General features: G+C 43.3%; 1 non-coding gene across 1 annotated transcript; it reads right to left on the bottom strand.

Moving 5' to 3' along the window:
- Window positions 1–222: 222 nt before the first annotated feature.
- On the bottom strand, window positions 223–294 carry TRNAQ-CUG (transfer RNA glutamine (anticodon CUG)). Its single transcript has one exon. It is a non-coding gene; the product is annotated as a tRNA-Gln (tRNA).
- Window positions 295–6,139: the final 5,845 nt, after the last annotated feature.

Below are 6,139 nucleotides of genomic sequence, written 5' to 3'. Positions count from 1 at the left end.
TTCACATGCAAAATTCGTGTGGGACACCCCCACATAGCTCCCCATCAGCCCTCAAGCGCCCCACCATCTCTGTAAAGTCTTTATCTCATTTCCAATCTGTTTTTCCTTTTTTTTAAAAGGCTAGTGAATTTCATAGCAGTGATTATTCTGCACTGAAAAACATGTGCAGTGAATATTCGCCAATTAAATAATTGGCCAACTGAAGAAACATTTTAAAAGGACAGGTCCCACCGAGATTTGAACTCGGATCGCTGGATTCAGAGTCCAGAGTGCTAACCATTACACCATGGAACCAACTGATGGCATGAATGTACATACACCCTCTCCTCAGAGTCACATAACGTGCCACCACGAAGTTGTGACATGATATTGGGCTAACTGTTGAACTAACATCCCCACGTTATAACTCATACATTACAATGTGAATAATCAGTTTGGCAAATGTCTTTATAAATATATTTATTTTATTTATTTATCTGCCCAGGGGCATCGTGGCGCTGTTACATGTTGCTCACTTGTCAGGCAGGCATATCATACACTTTTAAGCGTATAGTACAGTAACAGGCCTTAGGGAGGAAAGTCAGTACAGCGCAGGCATACTGAGCTGACACTAAGGTTACAGTTATAGTTATTATACTATAACTATAGTTCTATAAACTTATATATAACTATAGTTATGGTTACCGTTACAGTATACATACATATACATGTTGCTATGTATAGATACATACAGGGAAACCTACAACTGCACTTGAATTTACATTCATATTTAATAAACTGCACTTGAATTTACATTCATATTTAATGTTCAAGTCGCAAGCATTGTTAAATGTCCTTGTTAAGGAGCTTCACACTCATTGCACGCTAATGTGTTCCCAACAATATCACGTTACATCATCTACTACATTTGGCACGCACATGAATGACATCACTGGTGATGTTTTATGACATCATCCATGCATTTCCGATGGATGTTTACCCAAAAAGTGCAGTGCAGGCATTGTTGATGGAAATGCTCTCTCTTATCATCTGCTACAAAGTACACATTATACAGCGCAGGAGCGAATTCAGTTCATCCGGGAAATGAAAGGGTCAAGTATTGTTCTATACATGTGGTTCGACATGACACAAAGGATGAGGACAATGTGTGTGTACTTTAGATATGTACAGAGTGTTGGTGTGATTGTACCGCTATTAGATCTCAGAAACATGGACACACTTGGAATCCAGTCAACAAATACAGCGAGTGGGAGTTGTGTACACAGATTGGTCATGTAAACTGGCTGTGCAAAATACAAACCATTCTTTTCTGGGACAGTTACGGACTCCCCGAAAGCGACTTTCCATATCTGGTCTTTTCCAAAGCTCTGGCGGGATTTACAGCACCCGGTTTCTGGTTACTGCGCGATTTCAGATGGAAAGACGATGCTATTTGTGCACACAGGTATTTAGAGCGGGACCAGTGCGCATTCCCCACTGACTGGCCAGCTTCAGGCCAGAGCCCAGACTGCTTGTAGACATTACATTAATACACACCTATAGCATACCTATCACCAGCAGACAGCCATGCCGCGCGCCCATTTATGCACATTTACAACAGACCAATAATCCCAAGAAACAGAAATGTGTAATGTGGCATGTGCACTGTGCCCAATTGCCACTGGGTTGGCCTCAAGGCGCTTTAGGTTATGCGACACTGCGAAGCAGGAAAAGGAGATCAATGAAATCTGCATTTCGTTGTGTCTCGTAGGCCTTTTATTCGAAATCCTCATCAATATTCATCAAAAAAGGTTACAAACAAGAACATTCCAAAGCAAATAGTTTATCAGCAATCAACATTTCTTTGTTTTTGACGGAATTTGCCAGGTTTCCCAGAAAGCTAAAAACTGCTAATGTTTCATCCTTACGATCAGTCAATTTACATAAAACATATACCTCAGTCACTGAACATGCGTCATACCTTTTATTAATTTATAATGCGTGGGATCTGGGATTCGAACCTCTGCTGCTCTGCGTGATCTTGCATTCAAAGCTAAGGCGTTGCCCATGTGCTATCTGCCGTTCGCACTCCAGAAAGCCCGGATGCAAACATCTCTTGCCTCTATGGGGATGTGCCCAGCAGGTCAACGGAGATGCATTTCAGATTCTTCTTCAGGAATGCAGCACAGACACGATTTTGAGGAATTCAGTGACCATTTGTGGGTTAGCTGTGCTACAGGCAGGACATTCAGTCTAATGTGACGTATATGTCCTGTTGTAGCTTGGGAATATGTCATTGAGATGAAGTTCAGGGACCATGTTGATTTTGAAGGGCAAATAGCCTGGAAAGCTTGTCAAATTAAGGGAACCAAGAAACAGGGTTTCCAGATGCAAGCAGTCAGGTTTAGCCTTGATTGGCCTGACTGGCTCTTCCATAACTGCAGCGCCTTCCTTCAGAGGGCGCGGCATCCCTATTCCATGCGATAGGCCATGAAGGCTCGCGTACAACTTCCACGCTTTGCATTTGTGGACGCCACAGCGTCTCTGAACATCTCATTATAAAGTCTTAGGTCATTAGATCTGTTTAAGCATAACCAAATCTAAAGAAGTTCACCAAGGGCCACACATCGAAGTGCTCTGGTCCCAGTTTCCATGTGACGTGTAGTGCAGCAGATGGTGCTTGGGGTGTATATATGTCCAATGTGGTCAAGGGCAGCTGAGAGCCAGTGTGGGAGTTTAGTGTGGCCATTGCGCCATAGCGTCTTTTGAGAACGTGTTTCCCTTTTGGCTCATTGGGAGGTCCATTTTACATTGTCCTGGAAACTGCCCCCCAAATAGTAATGAAACCATGCCCGCTGAAGCAGGTCCCCTTCAATAGTGATGTTTGTTTTCATTTTGCGTACAGAGCTGCAGACCATTACCGCCATTTCAGAATGATTAATGGAAACTCCTCTTTCCTTGCACAAGTCTCTTAGATCTGTCAGCTGTCTTAGAATGCCCATCTTGGTCTTTAAGATTCGTACTGTATCAGCTGCATACATAAGGATGCCAACTTTATGCTTGGCAAGCAGGGGACGTCAGTATTTGAGCTTGAAATTCTTTAAATCGGGTCACGGACAGTGGCGTAACAAAATCTCTGGGGGCCCCCCTGCAAGCCATGCTGAGGCCCCCCCCCCCAAGTCGGCAACAAATCACGAGCCGTGCCACACTTTGGGCCGCCCTAGATTACCACGCTTGTGCAGAACGCACAAACGTGTTGATGAAGGGGTAATTAAAAAGTATTGTGAGCTAGTGGCAATACTTTAAGAACATTGCAAATTCAGTTGAGATTAAACCCCACAGTAGCACCTAAAGGGGTATGTTGACACTGAGTTAAAGGCACGAGGTATCTAAGAGTCAAATTGAACTTGTGAGCTACTGACCATTGTGTTTTCTTTAGGCAGAGTGATGTCCTTCTACGCACTGTACGCTATTTAGTTTGAGTTTTGTATGGTTTTGCAAACGTATTTTATGGTAATTGTTGTAAAAGGTTTTTAGGAATTTTTACAATTTTACATGGTTTTAGAAGGTTTGTATTGTATATGAAATAAAATTGTGAATTGCTTTCCTTTGGTTTTGTTTTTTTTGAGATTCAGTACCTATGTGTTAAAAGTACTGAGGTATAGTGACCTGGGGAGGTCATAGATAGGTAGGTAGCAAGAGGACGAGGTTGATCTTTGGTTAAAGGATTGTCCAGCATTTGTGTTTAAGAGTCAGGTCAACACGTCGATAAAAGGCTCAATGTCTCTGTGTGGTTGTTGGATGAAGGGGTATGCCACACACTGCACTTGGAGAAATATATAAATATGTGTTTTAATGCAATATATAGCACACTTTCTGAGAAAAATTAAAGGATAGTTCTGAGACTTTTTTTTTATTGTTCCTACGGTTCGGCCATGTGTTTTTAAGCATAAATCGGTAGATCGTAGAAAACTTTCCTATGGACCTTACCCGACTTTTCGTCCATTAACGCACTCGAAATCAGCCGCCATTTTGTGATAATCCTATCATTTCCCCCCATCGCCCTGGCTCACCTGCTTTTGCGGCACTAAATCAAATCCCCCGCCCCTGAAACAGACTTTATCAAAACATTCATATTCCCCGCCTCTATCCGTGACGTGACTGTGCTGCGTAGGCAAACGCGCCCAGGCGTCTTCTACGCGACTCCACACAGAACCCGGAAACCAACACAGATCAGCTCACAACACAGCGCGCCACAATTCGGAATATGAAACTGTACTTTTAAATCAAACTGCAAGATTGTAAATTTGGTAAAGTACATTTATTTGACATCAAATGTTTAGAGAATATTCAGCGATTTGCATTTTTCTTTGCTCTCGATCCAAAATAGTTCGTCTTGAGGCAAGCGATGTTCGTGTGCAGTACACAGGGTGTTGGTTTACGATAAAATAAGCTCTTCGGTCGCACTGATAATCGCATGGCTGTTCCAACAACGAGGCACTAGGCCACCACAACGGTATGTATGTTGCATCTAGCCATTAGTACCGGGTTAGGGCATACTTGTACTTGGCGATCGTCCCATAAAATGGTCAGGGTGGTAACGTTGTTCACGCGGAGAAGCAACTGGCGGTTGTAAAAGCCATCCGCCGGTGTCTGGTACTCGTGACACATACAATAATGAAGGATGTACCTGTTTTAAAAACATAAAAAATGAAATTAGTCTCACCATCAGATCTTTATTAAAATTATTCATTTTATATATTAGGTCGGGAAATTATTTCATAGCTAGGACAGTGCAACTGGGTATTATACGTCATTTCCAGTAACCCACCCCCTCTCCTCCGCCTTTTTCAGAGCCGCCTGAGCGCCAGTGGACCACTTCGTCACTGATATGATATAATATGGCATTTGCAACGCGCCTATACACAAGTGTTTCAAGGCGTGGCGAGGCAGGGGGGGGACAAGGAGAAGACAGACAACGATCCTACTAGGCCAGGTGTCATTCAGATCGCGCAAGTGCAGGGGTAGGGGGAAGGTAAAAGTGCAAGGGGAAGGGGAGGGGGGATGTGGAGTACAAGGTAAGTAGCATAAAATAATAAATACATAGGGACAGCTGGTGGCGAGTGCAAGGTAAGTGCAGAACAAGTGCTGGGAAGGGGGGGCTGTAGGATACTGAGACAGTGCCCCAGTGCAGGGGTTGACAGGGAGGCAGTGCAGGTGGAGAGTGGAAGGGCCCAGGACCGAGGTCGCAGACAGTGGACCAGTTGTAGCAGGGGATAGGGAGAGAGAAAGCAGAAGCAAAGAGGAAGGTTTTGAGGTGCTTCCGTAAAAGGAGATGGTTCTCCTCAAGATAGTGCACGGTACAAAACAATATGCCACATAGAACGAACAAGTACAACTTAACCCGTCTTTAAAGCTACTGTATAGTAATTAAATTGCGGTATAAACTCATCTAAAGAGTTACTTACATTATATTTGCATTTTCCATTGTGTCTGTGCGTAGGGCAGCCCCGAAATACCACTCCTTCTATGCCGACGTTATTTCTTCTAATGAACGAACATTAAATGGCTTTCGTTTCTGAAATTATATTCATTATCGTTTACGTTATTGCACCACACCCCCAAAAAGAAGTCTTTCGGGATGGTCCCGGCCTGTCAAGGTCAAATAACAATAGAACCTTATACTGAGTCGTGGGCCATTCCGGCACCCGAGCAAAAAATCAAAGCAGCTGACCTTCACTTTGAACGAGCACACATTCCTAGTTAGCTACATTCAGTGTAAGGCCATCTCACAGGACTTGAAATTTGCACTCCATCTTTGCATTTTGTCTGCGTGCATTTGCAGCCCCAGAGAACCATAAATACGGAGACATTCTATATTTTTTGAAAAATGATTTATATTACTGTTTGGTTTAATTTAATGCGCAAATGAACAAGGTTGGATAGACACATTGCATGTACATTGAGCAATCACTTTTATTTACACAATACATAGCTACACATATTCAATGGGCCTGCGACATGAGGAGACTCCAGAGCAAAGTCACAGGTGACACCCGGGTGGTTCGCACAACTGCACGGTGAAGGGAGGGGCAACGGTGGAGAGACACATTGCATGTACACTGAGCAATCACTTTTATTTACACATTACATAGATACA

The sequence above is a fragment of the Ambystoma mexicanum genome, chromosome 5q (genome assembly GCF_040938575.1).
Source record: "Ambystoma mexicanum isolate Mex_15411 chromosome 5q, UKY_AmexF1_1, whole genome shotgun sequence".
NCBI classification, from domain to species: domain Eukaryota; kingdom Metazoa; phylum Chordata; class Amphibia; order Caudata; family Ambystomatidae; genus Ambystoma; species Ambystoma mexicanum.
The sequence above is the reverse complement of the archived record's forward strand: the minus strand, read 5'-3'. Positions and strand labels throughout refer to the sequence as shown.